Source organism: Mus pahari, chromosome 6 (assembly GCF_900095145.1).
Source record: "Mus pahari chromosome 6, PAHARI_EIJ_v1.1, whole genome shotgun sequence".
NCBI lineage: Eukaryota > Metazoa > Chordata > Mammalia > Rodentia > Muridae > Mus > Mus pahari.
In genome coordinates this window covers 54,330,444-54,350,920 of record NC_034595.1, presented here as the reverse complement: position 1 = coordinate 54,350,920, position 20,477 = coordinate 54,330,444, and positions in this window count along the sequence as shown.

The following is a 20,477-nucleotide window of genomic DNA, read 5'->3' as shown; positions in this document are numbered from 1 at the left end:
AAGATAAGATAAGATAAGATAAGATAAGATAAGTGTTTTTACTGAGCCACAAGGAAAGGCCTCTCCGAAAGGTAGGTACTAGAGCAGAGAGTTAACTAAAATGAGAGAGTCATGCAAAGATGCCAAAGGAAAGCATCTTGGACAGAAGAGATAGAAACTCTATCTAAGTTTCTAAGGCTGGAATGTGCTCAACCCGTGTAACACTGAAAAGGCCACCATGACGAGTGTAGAGTGGGATAAAGGAATAATGACCTAGGGAATAACGTGAGAGCAGTAGGCAATAGTCAGTCACATGACTTTTAACATTATTTTGAGCATTTATATTTTCCTATTATGGGAAGAGTATAGAACAGGAGAGCAGTGAAATGTTGGTACAAAGTTGTAAAGAGTCGCTTGGCTATAAGCATAGTAAATGGTGGGAAAGGATTAGTCAAAAGGATGGTAAATAGTTTGGAGGGGAAACAATAGTGGTGTCCTCAAGCAGAGAGGTGGGTATATATCTGACATAGAAGGTTTGGATGCATTGAGAATACCGAGTCACAGGGGTTAAGAATGGACTTGAAATTTGGGGTCTAATAAATTTGGTCCTTACTAAGATGAGGAAGAAATAGATTTAGAGGCATTAGTAGTATGGCATTTCTTAGTTCTTGTTTGGATGTATTAGGTATTAGCTGACAGTACAATGAAGATATTAATCAGGCAGTCAAATAACACAAGTCTGAAACCTCAACAAAAAACAAGCCTGGGAATATAAATCCAAGAGCCACTAGTATGTGCATGCTATTTAATGCAATGGGTTTGCTATAAAAGAAAAGGAGGCAGCTAGATAATTAAGGGGTAGATAGTAGGGAGAGATCAACAGTCCAATAGCTATTGCATTGGCATTGCTGAGTTTGAGTCTCCTGAAAGATTTGTCTCCAAGATATAGATTGATGGAAGATCATGTTGCTGAAGAGATAAAGGGAGGAGGTGGTGCATCTTTCAAGTCTTAAAGATGGCACTACGGTGTGGCATTCTTCTGGAGTTGGTCACTGCTTTAGAATACTATCCTGGTAAGAAGAAATTCCAGAAATTTCTCTTTGTCCTTTTTTTCTATGATTATTCTCACTTCTTAGATCAGAGAACCAAAGTAGGGACTCTGCCAGTTCCTGGGTTCACACATCTAGCTCTCTAGCCAGGAGACTGAAAATAACCGAGACATGAATCGCAGTTGGTTCAAACTATGCTTTGCAGAAGCTTCAACTACACTAAACAACATCATCCAGAATTTACCTACTCAAAGTCATCCTGAGTGCTGCCAAGAGCTACAACATATGACAGAGTGGTTCTTACCACTGGCAAACTACAAGCTGAGGAGCAATGAGGACTAGATCTAGCTTCTCTTCCAACCACCAAGCCACAGCAACAACTGCTGGAGTGTTCAAAGTTGCTGAAAAACAAAAGAGAAAGTGGACAACTAACCGCTGGAAATCTTCAATGCTTTCAAAACCCACGATGAACTCTGAGGAACTGAAAGACAACTTCAAAGAGGCTAATATATCAGGCTGTCCCTCATTTGACGGATGGGCTATTTGACAAATTGTCTTCAGAGAAATCATCTTGAGTTGCATTTTGCACAGCATTCCCATTTACCTGTTTAAAATCATAGTGGGATACTTTTATGTAGGAATGACACAAGACAGGACCACACAGATCTCAGTCATAGCCAGCTCTGTCTTGAGCCACAGACACCTGAGTGCACACACCCTTTCCCTAGCAAGCAAGATAGAGATATTGGGCTGGGCGTGGTGGCACACGCCTTTAATCCCAGCACTCGGGAGGTAGAGGCAGGCAGATTTCTGAGTTCGAGGCCAGCCTGGTCTACAGAGTGAGTTCCAGGACAGCCAGGACTACACAGAGAAACCCTGTCTCAAAAACAAACAAACAAACAAACAAGCAAACAAAAAAAGATAGAGATATTTACTACCTGGCTGTGAGAATTTGTATAGTGTATTTGGAGGGCTTGAATACCTGGTCACAGTATATATATATATATATATATATATATATATATATATATATATATGTTATTATATATATACATATAAAAGAAAACAGAAGTAACCCACAATATTTTAACTATATGCAAAGTATCAGTGGTCACTCTTTTATTTCTGCCTCTAATCTCCTAATTCTCATAAACAGATACTCATGTCCTTCTTGTATGGGTGACAAGTATGGGGAGGTTACTATTTTAAAAGGCCATGCACAGTAGGAACATAAGAGAGTCAAGATATAAACACATGCCTTCTAACAATATAGAATGTGTGTTCATGAGAGATGGTACTTGTCTTAGTCAGGGTTTCTATTCCTGCACAAACATCATGACCAAGAAGCAGTTGGGGAGGAAAGGGTTTATTCAACTTACACTTCCATACTGCTGTTGATCACGAAGGAAGCCAGGACTGGAACTCAAGCAGGTCAGAAAGCAGGAGCTGATGCAGAGGCCATGGAGGGATGTTCTTTACTGGCTTGCTTGCTTCCCCTGGCTTGCTCAGCCTGCTCTCTTATAGAACCCAAGACTACCAGCCCAGAGATGGCACCACCCACAAGGGCACCTACCCCCTTGATCACTAATTGAGAAAATGCCTTACAGCTGGATCTCGTGGAGGTATTTCCCCAACTGAAGCTCCTTTCTCTGTGATAACTCCAGCTGTGTCAAGTTGACACAAACTAGCCAGTACAGTACTTCTCTGCCAACAGTCTACCTTCCCAAGTCCTTCTCAGGTCTCATGCTATGCCTGTGTGAGTCATCACATAGAATTAAACCCTCCGCTGACCCATATGCCCATGATGAAGTTAGCCCTCCTCTTCACATGTTTATCTACAACAAAAAAAGGACAATGAAAAGAGTGTTTACTACACAGCTCTGTTGTGAGCATTCCCACATTTCACATATACCGTTTGCAGTGCAGTGCCTGAGGCACAACACCAGAGATGCTGTGTTGGTGCTAGCAACTGCTACCTATTGAAGTGACTACTCGTTTTTAATCTCAGCTCAGACATTTCTGTCTTTTCTAACCCTTCCCTGATCCCATATTCATGTCCACCTTAAGGTTAAACTTAGCCTCCTGTGGATCTGCAGTAGTCACTGGGTTGTTTCTATATCCTGCACGTTGTCAATAATGTTGCCATGAACATGGAGTGAGCTGTATCATTGATATCTTGCTGTCAGTGTAGGAGCTGGAACCACGGCTTGGTCGTTAACAGTGCACACTTATAGAGGGCCTGAGTTTGATTCCCAGTATTCATGTTTGGCAGCTCTCAACTACCTTTAACTACCATTCTATGAAATCCAAGTCCCTCTTCCAGACTGCAAAGTACCCTGCACTGACATGTGCACATACATACACAAACATACATATTACATGTAACTTTTAAAATAAAATAGTAATACATAGAGTGATGTGTACGTAGGATTGCTCGTCATAGAATATTTCTGTTTTAATTTTTGAAGAACCTCCACATTAACTTCTAAACATCTGTGCCGTCTCATATTTCTACCAATTGTGCAAGAAGTTCAACTTCTTCACGACCTGATACTTGTTATATTTTTGTCAAAGCGAGGATTAAAAATCATGAATGACATCTCATTAGTTATGATTTGTCTTTCCCTCGTGGTTAGCAATGTTGAATATAAGTGTGTTTGCTTGCTTGTCTGTAGACAATAGATTACTACTCAATCCTTACAAAGGAGGACATTGACTTTTCCAACCACATAGATGAATGTGGGCTACTTGCTAAGCATTTCCTAGAGATCAGCTCTCTAATTCTCTAGTCAGGGTTCTCTAGGGCAGTGGTTCTCAGCATTCCCCAATACTGCAACCCTTTTATATGGTTCATTGTGTTGGGATGACCCCCAAAACATAAAATTATTTTTGCCGATGTTTCATAATTATAATTTGCTGCTGTTATGAATCATAATGTAAACATCTGTGTTTTCTTATGGTCTTAGGTGACCCCATGGGAGGATGGTTCCACTCCCAAAGGGGTTTACCCACGGGTTGAGAGCCACTGCTCTGGACAAACAGAATGAATATATATGAGATTTATTGGAGTGGATTACTGGTTGTGGTTCAGGTAGCCCAACAATAATTGTCTTCTGACAGAAAGTCTAAGTTTCCAACAGTTGTTTTGTCTAGCAGGCTGGGTGTTTCAGGTGATCTTTGGTATACACCACACCACCAAAGAAGTAGAGTCTAATACGAGTGAAGGAATACACTTGCCAGGGAGAGTCAGGGCAAGCAGGCAGAGGGTAAGAGCTTCCTTCTTTCATGTCCTCTGCATAGGTGGCCATCAGAAGGGTGGCCCAGATTTAAGGTAAATCTTCCCACTTCAAACCATCCAATCAAGAAAAGTCTCTTACAAGAGTACCCAGAATCTTGGGTTTTAGTTAATTCCAAATGTAGTCAAGTAGACAACCAAGAATAGCCATCACACTAAGTAAGATGCTGGTCATACAAGATCAACTACTGCATAATCATGATTTTTCTTATATGAGTTTCAAATAAATACACAGAAATAGATAATAGAATGCTAGCTATCAGTGGATGGGAAGAGGGGCATAGAGTTGTTTTGTTCAATATATGTAAAGTTATAACCGTAAAACCAAGTATGTTCCAGAGTTCTCCTACACAACCTAATTAATAGTTAACAAAGAAGGTTAATAGTGGCCAAGAGTAGGAGACATGCCCCACTTCCATTGTTGATAGTCCAACAAGAACATCAAGCTATGCAACCATAAGTATGTGCAGAGGGTCTAGCTCAGACCCATACAGGGTTTGTATTTGTCACTTCAGTCTCTTTGAGGCCCTATTAGCCCTGATTAGTTGATACTGTAGATCATGTTTTTATGGTATCTACGGTTCTCTTCTCTTCCTTCTGTGGGGTTCCTCTGGCTCTGCCTAGTGTTTGGTGGTGAGTCCTTGCATCTATTCCCTTCCATTGCTGGGTGAAGCCTCTCTGATGAAAACTGGGCTACACACCAATCTATGAGTATAACAGAATATCATGAGGAATCATTTTATTGACTTTTCGTTTGCCAGTTGTGTTTGGTTCTATCCTGGGTCTCTGGGCTGGGCTGCCTCTGGTTCCTGGCCATTCAGACAGTGTCAGGCATGGGCTCCCTCTCATGGAATGGGTCTCAAGTTAGACAAGTCATGGGTTGGCCTCTCCCAACAAGTTCTGCACCACCACTGCCTGGGCACATCTTTCAGGCAAGGCAGATTGTAGGTCAAAGGCTTCATGGATATATTGATGTACCAGTCCTACTGCTAGGAGCCTTGCCTGGCTATAGAAGATGGCCATTTTGGGATCCATATTCCCCCATTACTAGGAGACTTCACTAGGGTCACCTTAATGGATTCTTTGGAGTTCCACTGCATGTCCTACAATTCCAGATGTCTCGCCCAGTATTCTCTTCCTCATGTTCCTATCCCTACACTCCCCCAGTCTACTGGTAAAATCTATTCTATTTCCTCTTCCCAGGGAGATCCATGCATCCTCCCTTAAGCCCTCCTTGTTACTTAGCCTCTCTGGATCTGTGATTTGTAGCATGATTATCCTTTACTTAACAGCTAATGTCACTTCTAAGTGAGTACGTACCATGTTTGTCTTTCTGATTCTGGATTACTTCACTCAGGATGATCTTTTCTAGTTCCATCCATTTTCCTGAAAATTTCATAATGACATTAATTTTAACAGCAAAGTAATACTATGCTGTATAAATGTACCACATATTTTAAGTCCATTATTCAATTAAGGGGTATCTAGGTTGTTTCCAGTTTCTTGCTATTATGAATAAAGCAGCAATGAACATGTTGTGAACAAGTGTTCTTGTAGAATGAAGCATCCTTTGGGTATATGCCCAAGAGTGTGAAAGCTGAGTCTTGAGATAGATCAATTCCCAACTTTCTGAGGGACTGTCATTGATTTCCATAGTGGCTATACTAGTTTGCACTCCCATCAGTCCTAGAGGAGTGTTCCCCTTGCTCCACATCCTTGTCTTTTTTATCTTAGCCATCTGACAAGTGTAAGATGGAATCTTGTAATTTTGATTTGCATTTCCCTGATGACTAAAGATGTTGAACATTTCTTTAATTGCTTCTCGACCATTAGAGATTTCTCTGTTGAGAATTCTGTTAAAATGTGCACCCCATTTTAAACTGGGTTATTTGGTTTATTGATTTCTACTTTCTTGAGTTCTTTATGTAATTTGAATATTAGTCCTCTGTCAAATGTGGACTTGGTGAAGATTTTTTCCCATTCTGTAGGTTGCTGTTTAATCCTTTTGACTGTATCCTTTGTCTTATAGAAGCTTTTCAGTTTCATGAGATCCTATTTATTGATTGTTGTATTTTGTGCCTATGTTATCAGTATTCTGTTCAGGAAGCTGTATTCTTTGCCAATGAGTTCAAGGCTATTCCCAATTTTCTTTTTTATTAGATTCAGTGTATCTGGTTTTATATTAAAGCCTTTGTTTTTTTACATACATACATACATACATACATAAACATGGACACACAAACAGGGACATGGGCACAGACACAAGAATCTTGCAGGCGCTGTCTGTCTATATGAACTTGTCTGTAGTGATGGTAGCATGAATGCATACATCTGCCTAGGCTCACCAAGTCCCAGGCATTCATACAGAGGGTTTTGCTTACCTATTATACCTCAATAAACAGAAAGGAATGGTATTTTCCTCCTTTCGCTGAAGGTGGCCACTAGCACTGGCTTGCTGCCTTCTCTTAGAGTCCTCCTGTTGTCTTGTTATGTCTTGTTAATCCTTGTTATGTCTTGAAGGTGAAATGTGTCTCCCACCCACCCATCCCCAGGTTGGTTCCTACTTGAGACACTCTTTTTGATATCTGTGGACATTTTGAATGTGGGTCCTCTCTGGACGCCATTATATTCATCCCTTTGAAGGTGACACTAACTCTCCTGTTCCGTGCCATATAAGAAAACCCATCACAAGCTCTGCTACCACCAGCCAGTCCTCTCCTCCCACTATGTCTTCCCAGGACGGACTGCCCTCTGAACTGTGAGAATGAGCATGTTTCTCCTCTGTGAACTTGCTTCTGTATCCTATCCCAGCAATGAGAAATCAGTGCAGTCCAGAAAGACCTGGGGAAAAGGAAAAGAGAGTCAGGTGGAAGCAAGGGTGTCAACATTGACGCTTACACAGCTGCTTGGTGAATACCCATTGAGTCAAATCTAAATGTACAGGAGGTCTTGGGAAACCAACCTCTTGCTCATGGACTTGGAGCTCTTCACTTAACCATTAGAGCCTTGGTTTCCTCTTTTTTTTTTTTTTTTTTTTTTTTTTTTTTAAATGGGGACTACAATGCCAGACCTGCCTGACTCCTAGATAACTCATACCTTACCTACTTTGGAAGGTTGTCATGGAGATTAAAAGGGATAAAGCACATAAAAGTGTTTTTAAAAATTAAAAGCCTGGATCAATGTGAGGGATTATTGAGGTCAGGTCGTTACTGCACTGCCCAGTGCAAATTGGTGGCAGTGACTGCCAGATCCAGTCTCACAGTCACCCCCTCTCCTTAGTGCATTAACAGATCACTAAAGCTATTTCAGGAGACTCTGTACTGAAAACCACAGATGCTCCTGTGCCTGAGATGGGACTACATTCCAATAAGCCCATCACAGTTGAAAACACATTTAATAATCCTAACCTGCCACACACCCACAGTTAGCATCACAATGACTATAGGCATCAGTTTACCCTTGTAAAGATAGTGTGGCTGACTGTGATCTGCAGTTCACTGCCACTTCCCGGCTTCATGAGCAAGTTTATGCCACGCATTGCTAGTCCAGAAAGAGACCGAACATCAGAATCTGAAGTGTGCTTTCTGCTGAATACCTATTGTCTTCCCACCATCAGCAAGTCAAGAAATATTATAAGTGGAACCTTGTTAAATCAGGGACATTTATACACAAGCCCTAGAGTCCCTCACAGCATGTGACCATTTCAGCAAAAGGGCATTGAATAGTGTTTCCAGAAAGCCATTGTTTTCTCTGACAGGAAGAGACCGATTCTATTATCATGGGGATTTTATCCTTCACCCTTCTTCCTACCTCACCAGTGCAGATTTGTGACTTGGAAGTAAAATGGACATCTAGTAAAAATAAGAGTCCTGTGCTTAGGATATTAAAGCAAGATGCTAAAGCCAAGGTCCTTGACTAGTAGTTCAAGTTCATCCAACTGTGTTTCCCTATTAAAATTGAATACAGGCACATGCACACACATGTGTGTGTGTATACATACATACACATACACACCTTGATTTACTTAAGCCACTGTGATCAGATTCTTATCATAATAAACTAAAGACAAATTTAATGGATAATAGCTGTTAATCGTAGCAACAACAGACATAAACTAATGTGTCCTCAGGCACTTTGCTACAGTTTTGTGCCCTCAGAGTCATTAAGATGTACATTATGGGGCTAGGGGGATGATTCAGCAGTTAAAAGAAAGTGCTATTCTTGCAGAGGACCCAAGTATCATTCCTAGAAACCACAATCAGGCAGTTCAAAACTGCCTGCAAATCTAGCTGTAGGTATTTTAAATGCCTCTGACCACTGAAGTCATATGTCTACATGTGTCCAGACAGACAGATAGACAGACAGACAGACAGACAGACAGACACACACACACACACACACACACACACACACACACACACATTAAAAGTATGCTACAGTTTTGTGCAGTAGAAAGAAACAGAAAGCCTGTGTTCCATGACTACTGCTCAAGAGCTGTGTGTTCTTCAACAGACCCTTAAGTGTAAAGTAGCCACAGAAATACCTTCAGGACAATGTGTTCCAAGTAAAAAGGGCATGGTGCCTATTAAACACTCAACAAATGTGGATTGTGCTTTATTGGGTGCACAGGAGATTCTAAAGCAACACAGGGTTCAGAACTAAGCTGGGAGCTATTGCTCCTTAATGAAGCCATCTGCTTTCTGATGGTTGCAATGCAGCACTACAGGGCAGGGACGACTGCCTATTCATCCAACAGGCAGGCACTTAAGCATTCAGATTAGCATCATTAGCCACTGAATACATCAAGGTATCAAACCGAGAGGTCGGACTTTGGCGACAGACATCACTGGACTCATATCCTGGCTGCACCCCTCCTGCTTACACATAAATGCATCTATTGTGGAGGAGTAGTTACTGTACTGCTCACAGGCCTGCTCTCCTCTTTGTTTGGTACTTAACTTCACATTAGGTTGTCATGAGGTTCCCATGGAATGGCAGGTGTGAGCATGCCCAATGTGCACAGGCTCCTTATTAATATGATTGGTCTTTTCTGGTCTATCAGGTGACCAGGGCTGTCAAGAGAGGAGGGGAAGTCAGAAGAAGGGCAGAGTTGGTTATGGTTATAGAATGAATTCCTAAAATATAGAATACTGATATGCCAAGAGCCATGGAAAAGGGTGCTTAGGTCAAAGCAAGCCTTGAGGGAGATGTGGACTCTAAATTTTTGAAGTGATAACTGCCTGCCAGGCTATAGCACTTGGGAGAATAGGGGCAGGTGCCAGAAGAGGCATCCAAAGCCCTGCATAGCTCACTAGTTCTTCTCTAAAGAAGTCATTTCCCCGAGGACCCAGCAGGGCTCAAAATATCCTTTGCCTGTAACACTATTCAATATATTTTGGGCTGAGGAGGGGCTAGGGGGAAGGAGAGCTGAGCTGAATGCTCTCTCTTAGCAATAGAAGCTTTAAGAATATATAAAGCTCCTCCTAGGGAAGGTGTGGAGGTGAACCAACATACACACGCACATACACCATAATATACATATGTGCACCCACATGTGTGTACATCATAAACACACACGCACAAACTCATATATGCACACATGCACATATGCACCATGCATACACACATGCACACATGCATGCATACCCCTCACACATACATATAGACATATGGGTTCGTGCACACGCATACACCCCTCTCCACTCTCACCTCCCAGCCAGTAGCTGCCATCCTCTGTGAAACTCCAGCTGCCCTTCTACCAGCCGGAGTTTCTCAGAAGAGCTATTACCAGGACCAAGCCCATCCTGCTCTCAGGCCTTGGCATGCTTCCATTTGTTTTAAACACAGAAGCTCTAGAAGGAGGGAGAGGAGAGCAGAGAACATAAGATTTGTGCCATGCTACTGTTGCACAGCTAGGTATAACCCCACTGGTTCGAGGGGAACAGCAGGAAGGGTTCAGGTCGAGATGCAGGGAATCAGCTCTCCAGAGCGCAGCAGCTCTGAAAATGGGCAAGTCATCTAACTCACCAACTGCTAGTACTCTTGAGCTTTTGTAAAATAACAACCACAACAAAAAAGAAACAATAATAGCAGCTAAAAGTTATGCCACTCATAACTGACACTGAGTAGTGAGCATGTGCTAAGTTTTGCTTCACTTTGGTATATATACCCAGGCATGAATGGTGTGTGTGTGTGTGTGTGTGTGTGTGTGTGTGTGTGTGTGTGTGTTAGCATGCAAGTGGAAAGCAGGGGGCAACTGGTGGAAGTCAGCTTTCTTCTGCTATCATGTGGGTGCCTGAGGACTGAATTCAGTTGGTCCTTATTAGGGCAAGCAACATCACCCATCACCTCACTGGCCCCTGTTCCAAAAGCTTTTATGTATGTATAGAAGATCATCTCATTCTTTCAATAACTGCATGAGGAGGGAAGCCTATTGCCTGTGTTTTATAACTGAAGAAATGGAGGCACACAGAGCTATACCGCAGGTCACTTGGACAGTGAGAATAATATACAATGCCTGGCATGTGTCGGGGTTGACTCAATGGTAGCCCTCCACAGGCTACTTTTTCTCCATCTACTCCCAAGGAGACATAGATCAGCTCTCAATGATTCTAAAAGGGAAGCAACATTGACCTTCCTATACAAATAACTATCTCAGTGAAGACAATGAAAACCAGTCTAGTCCTTCAAACATTTGATTCAGAGGCTCGGTTACTTGGGTGCTAAAAGAGTTGCTATGGAAATCAAGGTAGTGGCAGGGAGAAATTGCTACCACTTTCAGACCTTCTGACTGAAGCAAGAACCATGAATGAATCCACCATCTAGCTGGAAGGCTGGCCTTGAAAAAGAGCCACTCATAGCCAGAGGCACAGGAAGGTGGGATGGGACACCAACGGAAGGCAACCTGATCTGCTTCCTCTCCCTCCTTCATCGCCTGTGAGCACGGTGTACTGACCAAGTCTATTTGGAAGGTGGGTGGGTTGGGAACTTCGGGGTTGCAAGTTCCTTAAATGGAGAGAGTAGAGTAGAGCAGGGTTAAGAACAGACAGATAAATTACGACCACAGAGAGGAATATGTGAACTGACTCAAGCGCTGGAGGGAAGAGCCCAAGCTCGCTGAGCCACCCCCAGTGCTTCGGATTGCCCAGAACACGATTTCCTCAGCTCTCTAGCCATCCCATCAGACCACATTTACTAGAGCTTCTCCAACACTGACAAGCCTGAACCCCCCTCGGACCTTTACCTCTTCAGAATCTGAATTTACAGGAGTTCCCTGGGACCTCAAGATCATGTGGCTGACATTCCTTTGATGCTTTTTCTATACCCATCCTTGAAGCCATTTCTCCATCTCAATAAAAAAAAAAAAAAAAAAATGTCCCTCCACCCTCATATCAGTCAGGACCTAATTAGGACTCTGAAAACTATGAGTGTTGCTGGTTAGATGATTTGTGGTAGGAAGAACATGTTTATAGCAGGGTCAAAACCAAAAGTCGTAAGTCAATAAAGGCCTAAGAATCTGACATTAGAATATCAAATAAAAGCTGGCAGCCATCCCTTCTAGAACACTGGGAGGGAGAGAGCAAGGCAGAGCTCAAGTTGGAATTCACAAAGGCACAGGGTTAGTCGAGCGCAGCCTGCCGCTGGCGTGTCTCTAGAGGAAAGCTGAAGGAAAAGTCTCTGCTAGACTGTTGTCGTTGTCATGTCTGCTTTTGATCGTAGTCTGATGCTAGAATGTGGCTGTTCACCCAGGAGGAAAAGTTAGTTAAGAGCAGGACAGATGAACTGAAGTTTTTCTGGTATTTCTGCATCTCACTTTCACTGCAAAAGACAAGAGAATCCAGAGTCCACCTGCCCTTCTGTGTATGTCTCTTGCACTGGGTTTAGCCATAATGACTGAGTTAATGGCTACTGTTTCCCTTTGCCGTGCCAAATCTTATGCGCATTTCTATTTTGGTCCACTCTACTCATATCTATGAAGTGAGATGCCATTCCAGCTCAGACAAGCCTTGCAGTACAATACCAGGCTGCTCCCTAATCCCAGACTGATCCACCCCTGCCCTCTCCAGGGTCTTGCTTGTCTCATGCCCTCTCAACCATTCACTGTGTTGATTCTGTCCCATCTATCCAGATAGTGACTCGGTCTCTCCCATACTGTAACAAAGAACCCTTTCCTCACGTTGCCACTGTCTAAAGAATTTTCCCAACTCCTCTCTTCATTCATCATTCTACCAAAACTCAGAAGAGGAAGTAGAATATTTGCAGGATACTCTCAAAACCTGACTAGCTGCTTGCCTCTGAAGGCACTTTGGTTGTGCCCTCTTCTCCTAGGGAGTGCACGGGGCCCTTCAGGGCTCACCCCATCTAAAGCACTGCCATCTAACCACCTGTGTCAACCAACTTCCTTTAACTGTGACAGAAGCTTTACTTTGTACCAGATCTCTGACTTTTTCAGCCACTGGCTGGCTGCCTCCGTCACTTTGAACCTATGTTGAGGCAGAGCAGGTGGTAGGAGTGTGTGGCAGAGGAAGCTGTTGCCCTCGGTGATGGGACTGGAAAGGTACACAGAGGGACCAGCATCCCACGACTCCTCTCAAGAGTGCATCTCCAGATGACCTACTTTTCTTCCAGTCCTCATCTCCTAAACGTCCCATCTCCTCCCAGGAAGATCCTGGGCTGAGGAGCAAGCCTCTGGGGGATACTTCAGATGCAAAGCCTCAGCACGGAGTTAGTGAGCCCTTCCACCTTGACTCCGTTCCTACTCTGGTAACTATGAAGTCACTCATTCCTGGATTGCTTGTCTTCCTCTCCCATCCCCCATGAGTCTCTCTTCCTCTGCTCAACCCTAAAACTGCACTTGTTCAAGGTCCTGCCGTTCCTGTCTCATCCCACATCCCATACTGTATGCCCTGTCCCAGTGAGTTCGCCCCGCCCTAAGCTTCAGATGGTAGCAGCACGCTAATTACTCCCGCACCCTTAGTTCCAGTCCAGACTGCTTTCCTGAGCATCAGTTATTTCCAGCTACCAGCTGCAGATAATATGAAGTGAAGCCCAAAGAGGACTATTCTTGACTGAGCAGAGATGGAAATGAATAAAAATCAAACAATAACAATCTGCTAGTGATTTGCAAGGCCCTTATTAGGGTTTAGACATTATGCTGAGACCCTTCCATGCACTGTCACTTTAAATCCTCATGAACTCCGAGAGAGGTAGATGTATTTTTGGTACCAGCCTACAAATGAGAAAAACGAGGTCTGGAGGGATCATAAGCACAGCTCAGTCAGTTCTGGCCGTGATGAAGCAAACGGCATCAGACTTGCCTTGAAAAGCCAAGCTATCAACTGCAAGAAAATATATGCAAAACATATTCACCATTGAGCACTTGTATGGAGACTATGAAGAGAAACATGATCTCACTTACATGTAGCATATAAAAAGGCTAAACGCATGGAAGGAAAGAATAGAATGGTAATTAGCAGAACTGGGAGAGAGGCAGATAGGGAAATGGTAATTGTTAATTGTGGGGCATAAAGTTTTTGTCAGACAACTCTAGAAACCCACCACACTATTTATATCAGAATTACTAAAAGAGCACATTTTACATTTTTTTTAGCCACCACACAAAAGCAGATATGTAAGGTGATAGATTTTTCTCATTAGCTTAACTTAAATGTTCTAAAGTGAGCACAGCGCAGTGTAGCTCAGAAATATATAATGTACTTAGCAATTAGAAAGAAAACTATTGAATAAGATATGGAAAGAGTCCTTGTAGCTTGGAATGGAAGGTCATGTCTGTAAGTTCAGCAGTGGGGAGGCTGAGGCAAGACGACTGTCACAAATTCAAGGCCGACCTGTGTTCACAGTGAGTCCTAGGCAACCCAAGACTACAAAAATAAAATTAAAAAATTAAAAAATACCAATAATAAAAATAAAATTCTCAAAAAAACAAACACAAGACACTTTCAAGTCAATAATAAGAATATAACTAAGTTGATAAAAGTAGAAATAAAAAAAAAATTAGAGGAAGTGCTTGACCAAAGGAAAATATACCTAATATCATCCATCAGGGGAGAATCTCAGGACCAGGATGAGATACTGTTGCGCTTCCATATTCAAAGCCAGAATGGTGGCTAATGTTAAGTGCTCATGGAGACGAATAACCTTGTCCCCAGGCAGCGACAGGGCTAACCCAATGCATTGGAAGCTGCATTTCTGTTTCTTTTAGATCAAGAACGTGTGATATGGCCTAGTAATTCTGGTTCTCTGTGTTTAGTCAAGAGAAATGTAAGCATGAGAAAATAAAGTAAGACCAGTGAAGGGTGGGAAATGACGATGGAGAGGCGGCTCATCAGTTTAAGAGGAGGAGTGCTTGCTGCCCTCTCAGGGGACCATAGTTCAGTTCCCAGAAATCGTGTCAGATGGCTCATAGGCGCCTCTAACTATACCTCCCGGGGATCTAACACCTTATTTTGGTCTATGTCTGCTGGGGATCTAACACCTTATTTTGGTCTCTGTCTGCGGACAAGTCAGCATGAGTGTACACATACATACATACATACAGGGGGGGGCATATGAGTGCTACTTGCAGCTTTTATTCATAGTAGCCAAGGTTATATATATATATATATATATATATATATATATATATATATATCTTCTGATGAATACCTGAATCTCAGTAGACCTACAAAGGGAAAGAATTGATCTCTTAGTAAACAGTACTAGGACAGTCACGTGATTGTTTTATTGTCACAGAAAGGAAAGGACACCGATTCATGTACAAAAACTGATTGCTATACTTACTGTTCTCGTCTCTCAGTGACCAAACACAGCAAGAAACAGCTTGAGGGGTACAGGGGATTCCTTGGTTTATGGTTTCAGGGTTTACAGTCTATCACAGCAGATATGCACTGTGACAAGAGAATGAGGTAGGAGGAACATGAACTAGCTGCCCACCTTATGTCCTTCGTCAATAAGCAGACAGAAAGTAGGGACAGGCCACACAGCAAGATGTACTCCTACTTCTACTTCCAACTTCCTAGTCCCTAGCTCCCACTACCTTCCCAAACAGTGCCCCCAGCTAGGGACCAAGTGCTAAGCACCTGAGCCTATGGAGTACATTCCTCCTTCAAACCACCATACTGATGAGTCACAAAAAAATATGCTATGTGACTGCAATTAGATACAACATGACTCCGATCCTGTCATTGTCTAGATAGAGCCAAACTATAGCCCCTGAATACGGATCAACGGTTGCCCGGGGCTAGCTATGGAAGCCTGCTTGCAAAGGAGTACGAGGTTACTTTGGGAGAAATGAATGCTCTCTGCATCTTGACTGTGCCACGGTCTGTATGTGTTTGTCAAAACTCATTGAGTGGAATGCAGAAAGTTGATTGATTTCATTACATGTAAATTATATATTATAAAGCTAATTTAAAAAACCAATAAGGTAAGTCGAAGGAAAGAGGTGTGTACACAACACAGAGGAAGCAACAAAAGGTACACATTAATAACAATGGGAGTGTGCTAACAGTCTACCTAACTCCTAGGAACAACCCATTGTACATGTTAATCACAATGGGGGGGGAGGGTGTTAACAGTCTACCTAGCTCTTAGGCACAAGCCATTGAAAAGCCCATGCCCTGTTATTGGTTCTGTTAGCCTCTACTGACTGAGGGCTGGAAATGGTTCCCAGCCTTCCTTGTAACTGGGAGGATGGGGAAAGTTTAGTGAGCTACATCCCTATGGCTAACATACAGATAGGCATTTAGGGAGGCTTATAACTGCCAATGCCTAAGGCTGTATAAAAATAAAGGTCAAAACAATAATTAGAGAATTTTGAGGGATTAAAAACTTCTTTCCACATTACCCAGCACTCTGCCAGGGCATGTTAGTATTCTCTGAGTATAGTTGGACACCCTGAGAAATGGCAGTCGTGGGGTGGGAGTCGGGGTGGGGTGGGGGGGACAAGTTGACTTGACTTGATGGTCTCTAAATCTTCCTGCTTCCTTTGCTCTTAAGAGGGCTGGCATGGCTTTGTTGTGTTAGCCACGTCCCATCTCTGACAAAACAGCTGAGGAGACAGGAGATGAGGAGATGGCTCAGTCAGCAAAGGACGGGCTACGCAAGCATGAGCACCTAAGTCCAGATCCTGGGCACCTGATAAAGAGCTAGGTACAGTGAGCGTATCCCAGCACTGGGTGGCAGAGACAGTTGGATCCTAAAGCTCACAGGCCAGCTAGTCTAGTCAATCGATGCACTCCAATTGACTTACTAAGAGAATGACTCAAAGACTAAGGCCACCAGTGATCAAGGAAGACACCAGATGTTGGCCCCTGTCTAGCTTTTATTCCCTTGTGTACACACATGCAAGCCCACACCCACATAGGTACATGCACACATTCATATACCAGACAGACACATAAATAACAAAAACAAAACTGGAAAAAGGGAGGAAGATCTTGGCTCGTTTCCATTGGTTCTAGTCCCATCTCTTGGCTCCACTTCTGCTGGCCCTTGCTGACATAGAACACTGGGATGGGAACGTGTGGTCAAGGATATCAATTTTCCCTGTGGCATATAGGAGGCAGAGAGAAGGGGGAGAGACATGGAGCAAGGCAAATGATTCCAGACCACACGCCCCACAGGGATAACACACCAAGAGTCATCTCCCAGTTTCCTCATGTTAATGCCACCATTAATGACCCATCAAAGGGTCAATCCACTGATGAATTTAGCCCCTTGCATGGTCCTTTTAAGTGTAGTGTCACTTCAAATCCAAGTTAGATACCCTGCCTCTCCTGGCATGCATGTATCCAGGAGTCAAGAACTCCTGTCTGTATGACTTTCTTCCTTCTCTCTATCTCCTCAAAATACCAGAGGCCAGGTGCAGAGAATGAGAACCCAGAGAAAGAGAGGGCTGGTCACCCCCACAAAGAACTGGGGTCCAACTTCGAGATCAAGTCTTGGGAAGCCAAAGACAAAAAGTAAGAAGTGGACCTATGGTACCTACAGGTCTAAAAGCAGAAAGATCCATTCATCAGACAAGCTCTTCATGAAACACCTACTGTGCGCAATACCTCTACCATGCCATGTTTAATTACCTCCTGTGAGCCCGGTGCTGCCATTTGACAGTGAAACAGACAAAGTGGGACCCTGCCTCTAAGAATCTGAACTGGGAGTGTCTTAGCCAGATTTGCAGTTTGAAAAGAAAACAGGCTGAGCGGATGGTCGACAGGTGTGAAAGTCCATGAGGAAACCAGGGCTCAGAATGAGTGAGAGTGTGAGGCCAGCCAGAGGCTCCTTTCTTTTTCTAGCCACCTAGGTTGGCTCTAGTCTATGTGCAGCCCATGCCAGTGTTTCTATTCATGAATATGCATAAAGTAGCACTAAGAGAGAGGGCTGAGGAGAGAGGGGGAGTGATGGAAATAAGGGGCCCCAGGTTATGTGTGCTGGGCTCACACTTGAAGTTCTCCGTGCTGAGATGCTGTCTAAGCCTGGTTGAGAGGCCAGCTGTTCCCAGGGGTTCTGGTTAGAGGGAGTTGCTGTCAGTGGCGACCCAACAAAGATGTCTCGTTGCATCTCGTTCCTATTGATTACCCACCAATGCATCTCTCATCATTAGGCATTCCCCAGGGTTAAGCACCAGAGAAGTCCTTGCTCCTTCCTTCCGAGCCTTTAATGACATTCAGTCCTCCCTGTGATCTCTGCCCCCTTCCTAGAGGCAGGAGATTGGGGGAGGGGGAAGAATAGACACATAGATGCAAGAGGGGAGGGGGGAGGAGGTTTAGGGGGATAGGGGCAGAGAGAGAGTCCAGCAAGCATAGAAGACGAGCAGCAGAGATACTCAACAATGGAAGAGACAGGGAGCGGATAGAGACTGAGGGAGGGAGCCGAGTCCAGAGAGAAGGAGAGTAGGATAGATAGACAGAAACCACAAGGAAATAAACTAAGAGAGAGAACCAGAAAGAGGCAAACAGGTAAGGGAAGCAAGGAAGGTGAGAGACCAGTAGCCATCCTTGAGGTCAAGGTGTGGGGTATCACTGTTTGGATATGCAATGTCTACAGCTCCATGTGTTTGAACACTTGGTCCCCAGCTGGAGGCACTGTTTGGGGGAAGTTGTGAGATTGTGGCCCACCTAGCAAAAGTAGGTCCCCAGGAATAGCCTTGAAGACGGTACTGGAGTCTCTGCTCCATGATCCACCAAGACCTCAGGCACCTCTGCCACATACTGCAGCTGCAACAGTGCCATGCCTTTCCTCCATGATGGGCCCTGAAAGCAGAAGGCAAAGCAAAGCCTTCGTCCCTTGGGCTGTTTCTGCAGGTGTTCTGCTACAGACTAGGTACACAGGGTCATTTGCTCTGGAACCCAGGAACAACCTGATGCAACCTAAGGGGAGCACTCCTGTCTGCCAATGTGGGGATCAGCTGTGCAGCCACCCTTTCTAACCCCCTGCAAGTGAAGAGTTAGCATGCCAGAGATGTGTGCCCCCTGCTGGCAGGTAAGTGCCACCTGCCTACCATGCAGACACTTGGAGGTGAATAGCCAGCAGAGTCCTCATGGTCACATAGGACCAGAGCCTGGGCTATTCCTCTTGCCATTCTTCAGGGTTCCCTGGGAAGCTCTGTGTCTTTCTGGCTTTGTGGCTCTGGAGAGAACACCTATAGCTGTCCAGTGGCCTCCAGACTCTCACAGCCTCTGCTGTCTTAAACACACACAACTGCACTCAGTGTCTTCCACTCCAAACCCCACCCACTCCTCCTCCTAGGTGCCTAACCTTGCAGCAGGGAGCCTGGACTTCCCTTCTCTCCCCCCCCCCCCGCTAAATCAAATCATTCACTTATCCTGCGGCTTCAACGACTTTCATATTTCTTAATTTCTCTGAGCCAAGCCTATTTTCCATGGGGTTGTTTAATACAGGGTCAGTCCTAGTATCTGCTCCACTGGGTTGTTAGGGAAAGTCATGAGTTAATGCCATACCGCACTGGGACAGTGAGCCCTAGGTGTGTAGATAGAGTGAGCCAGAACCTGCAGTAAGCATCAGCCAGTGGCCATAGATGCCACTTCCATAGCTTTGGTCCTCTTTCAACCTACTGTTGGCTCTTACCCACAATGCCCCCTAACTGAGCCAGCCCCTGTGCTGAGCACAAAGAAGCCAGTATAGCATATATTGTGAACTCTCAGTATAAAAGCACAGCCAGCCCTTTGGCTGAACCAAGGAAATGGAGAATCTCTAGACCTAGTCTCTACCTCCTCAGCACCTCATTACTCAAGCGATCTGCTTTCCACTCTGTCCAGTGCACACAGCAAACATGTGGTCACACAGATGTTTCCATCCAGAGTCCAGCCTGGACAAAGACTTTTCAGGGTCACCTCCAGTTACAGAATACGACTCAGACTAGATGAGGGATCCAACAGTGACTAATGGAAAGGAGACATACCCTTCATCAAGGGCAGGAAAGGAGATACTCGAATAAGGGAAGAAAGAGCAGGCTTTTAGACATAGCCACACCCATAGATTATCACTCCTGACCCCTACAGAACCTGGGAGGGAAATGGAGCCACAGAGAGTCACAGCTGGGACTAGAACTGCCCCCCAAGAAATGTCAGCACAGTGCAGAGGCTGCTCAGAAGCAAAAACTTCCAACTTTGCCAGGAAAGCCAGAGGAATGCTAACCATTGGACAAGATTTGATCAGAATCTCAGGACAGTGGCGGTTTAGGAAAGTGTATGTGTCTGTTAAAAAACTATAAAGGAAACATCAGAGTCATAATTGTGGGTTATGAAATATATGTGAAACCTATTGAAATTCACAATTGAGGGTTCTTATTTAGATGTTTTTGAGATAATTATATGAATGATTTGCTATAAAATATAAAATTTAATACCTATAATTTAAAATGAGGACAGCAGGGGCTTGGTCTTCTACTATTTAACCATGGCAAAATCAGATGTGAGATCTGAGGGAGATGGTGTTGTTTAATGGGTAGAACACTGTCACTTGGGTTCTCTGCATCAGAAGCACTAGTCTAAATGTGACTACTACTGTGACACAGGTATGACATGTCCTGCCAATCCTAAGTCCTCAGCGTAAGACAACACCAATAACAGCCGATCCTAGAGTTCTGAGAATCCTGAGTAACACAACCTACGCGA